General features: G+C 36.6%; 1 protein-coding gene across 1 annotated transcript in view; it reads right to left on the bottom strand.

Moving 5' to 3' along the window:
• The window catches only part of LOC101988602 (olfactory receptor 51F2-like), an 11,815-nt gene that overhangs the window by 6,836 nt on the left and 1,495 nt on the right, over window positions 1-3,484 (bottom strand). The window lies entirely within an intron of this gene.

The following is a 3,484-nucleotide window of genomic DNA, read 5'->3' as shown; positions in this document are numbered from 1 at the left end:
GGGTGGTCCTTGGACTTCCCACAGGTCAGGGAACCCTGATGGCTCTTCAAGCTGATGAGGGAGAGGGACTTGATCGGGGGAGGGGGAGGGAAATGGACCAATGGAACTGAATAGAAGACCTGGATATTAATCCACACCTTCAAACACCTGATTTTTTACAAAGAAGCAAAAAATATCAAATGGAAAAAAAGAAAGCATATTTAACAAATGGTGCGGGCATAACTGGATATCAACATATAGAAAAATAAAAATAGACCCATATCTATCACCATGCACAAAACTCAAGTCCAAATGGATCAAAGACCTCAACATAAAGCCAGCCACAATGAACATCATAGAAAAGAAAGTGGGAAGTACACTTTAACACAATGGTACAGGAGACCACTTCCTAGCTATAACCCCAGCAGTACAGACGCTTAGAGAAACAATTACTAAATGGGACCTCCTGAAACTGAAAAGCTTCTGTAAAGCAAAGGACACAGTCAACAAAACAAAAAAAACAGCCTACAGAATGGTAAAAGATCTTCACTAACCCCACGTCAGACAAAGTTCTGATCGCCAAAATATACAAAGAACTCAAGAAAATGGGTGGAGGGGAGGAAGTGTAAATTTTTGAATGGAAAAATAAATAAAAATAGAGAAAGAACGAAACACTTCTGATTGCTTATAGTTTATCATTTGTAAATGGTCACGTGTGTTTTCATAAGTGTTTTTACATTAAAAAACACATAATCCAATAAAATATGGAGTATAGACATAAACAGAGAACTCTCAACAGAGGAATCTAAAATGGCTGAAAGACACTTAAGAAAACGTTCAATGTCCTTAGTCATCAGAGAAATGCAAATCAAAACAACTCTGAGAGTCCATCTTACACCTGTAAGAATAACCAAGACCAAAAACACTAATGACAACTTATGCTGGAGAGGTTGTGGGGAAAAGAGAACACTCCTGCATTGCTTGTGGGAGTGCAAGCTGCGACAGCTCCTTTGGATGTCAATGAGGCAATTTCTCAGAAAATTAGAAAACAACCTTCTTCAGGATCCAATAATACCACTTTAGGGTATATATCCAAAGGATGCTCAATCGTGCCACAAGGACATGTGCTCAACTATATTCATAGCAGCATTCTTTGTCATAGCCAGAACCTGGAAACAACCTAAATGTCCCTCAACCAAAGAATGAATAAGGAAAATGTGGTACATTTACACAATGGAGTACTACACAGCAGAAAAAAAATAAAGACATCTTGAATTTTGCAGGAAAATGGATGGAGCTAGAAAACATTATTTTGAGTAAGGTAACCCTGACCAAAAAGACAATTATCACATGTACTCACTCATAAGTGGTTTTTAAACATAAAGCAAAGAAAACCAGCCCACAAATCACAATTCCAGAGAACTTAGACAACAATGAAGACACTAAGAGAGACTTACATAGATCTAATCTACATGGGAAGTATAAAAGGACAAGATCTCCTGAGTAAATTGGGAGCATGGGAACCTTGGGGGGATGGTTTAAAGAGGGAGAGGAGAGACAGGAAGGGGATCAGAGAAAAATGTAGAGCTCAATAAAAATCAATTTAAAAAAGAAAATGATAAGATCTTCTGAATAAATTGGGAGCATGGGGACCTTGGAGAGGGTTGATGTGGAGTGGAGCAGCAAGGAGGGAAGCAGAGAAAAATGTAGAGCTCAATAAAATCAATTAAAAAGGAGAAATGAAAAAGAGAAAGAAAATGATAGTATATTCCTGGGGTCCCAGTACTTGGGAGGTAGAAGCAAAAGGATTAGCGTTCAAGGCCATCTTTAGGTATAGAAAACCTGAGGCTAGGCTGAACTATAGAAGACCCTGTTTTAAAAACCAATATTAATGGTCAGACCTAAAAAACATACATAGAAATAACACTACACAGACTGAGGTTACATTCGTGTATTTATGAATATAAATGTATACAACAGGAATTAACAAAAATGGTGGCATGAATTTAAAAGAAAACAAGGGTGGGTATATCAAAGGGTTTGAAGAGAGGTAAGAGAATGGTGAATTGTGTAATTATTTTATGATATCAATAAATAAAAGAAATAATTTTAAAAACAAAAATGAACAACAGAAAGCTGTACATTCAGTAACAAAACATGAGAGCAGGGAAAAGTCTTAGCCAGGAGAATCTAAACACAATGTAGCAATTAAATGTACTGCCAATGCTTGGATATAATTCTGATATAAAAAGGGGTATTAGGTTAAACACATACATATACACACACACAAAGAGAATTCTGAGTGATAAGCACTAATGAGTTCACCTTGGCATCTTGATGTGTAAAGTGTCCTTCACTGATACAAACACACTACTGCTCAGAGAAATGGGTGTTTAGTAGGAACGCTCATTGTCTCTAAACGTCTTTTTTGAACCTAAACTTATTTTTAAACTAAATTTATTTTTCAAAATACAGGAATGCCCAGGAACCTGAGACTAAATAGGCCATGGACCTAGGGGAAAATCAAATACTACTGTTCTACTAAAACAGTGGTTCTCATCATGTGGGTCTTAACTCCTTTGGGGTAGAATGACCCTTTCTCAGGGGTTGTAAATGCAATATCCAGCATAACATACATTCACATTATGATTCATAATAGTAGCAAAATTACAGTTAAGAAGCAGCAACGAAACAATTTTATGGTTGGTTGGGGGGTCACCACAGCATGGGAAAGGGTCACAGCAGCAGGATGGTTGAGAGCCGTTGTGCTAAAGACAACTCGATGACATTTTGCTGCACACATAGATCAGTATCTCACTCAGCCAATGTCAGGAAAAATCCCTAATGGAGAAAATGGGAATAACACAGAGAGTAGGAGACTTTGGAACAGTCAGTCTGGTCCAAATGGGATGTCTTCATCAGAACCCTCCCACTGGGGTTCAGGGACCTATGAAGAAGCAGAGTGTATATGATATACAGTGGCACTTCATTGACGAAAACTGCCTTTCTCTTTCCCAGTAAGTCTCAACTGCAGACATCTTTAATTAATTTTCCAAGTACTCAACTAAAAAGAAATTTAAAAAAATAAACATATATTATGGATTTATTTCCTATATAAAAACTGAATAAGTTAGTAACTCCTATAATCTGCTTAACCTTTCTAATAATTTTATAGCACGCAAAATAGTCTCAAAAGCATAAGAAAATTAGTCTAACTAGTTCATTAGATTTTTGTACCTTTCCTGGGGGTGAACTTTAACGTCCACTCCACTTTGATCTTTCAGCCATATTCCAATTGAAGATTTACAGTTTTATGACTCATCTTTAAATATCTCCACTAAGTTTTTTATACTCTCTCCAGTGACATTCAACACAGCCTTCACATCATCAGCCTTTCTAGTGTTTCTCTTTTATCTGTTCACCTTTATATAAATATGAGCATCAGTGTATATGTACACTAAACACTCAAGTTCTCATGAAGGTATAAATTATATAATAAAAATTG

The sequence above is a fragment of the Microtus ochrogaster genome, unplaced genomic scaffold (assembly GCF_000317375.1).
Source record: "Microtus ochrogaster isolate Prairie Vole_2 unplaced genomic scaffold, MicOch1.0 UNK41, whole genome shotgun sequence".
NCBI lineage: Eukaryota > Metazoa > Chordata > Mammalia > Rodentia > Cricetidae > Microtus > Microtus ochrogaster.
Note: the sequence above shows the minus strand (reverse complement) of the source record. Positions and strands in the feature narration are given on the sequence as shown.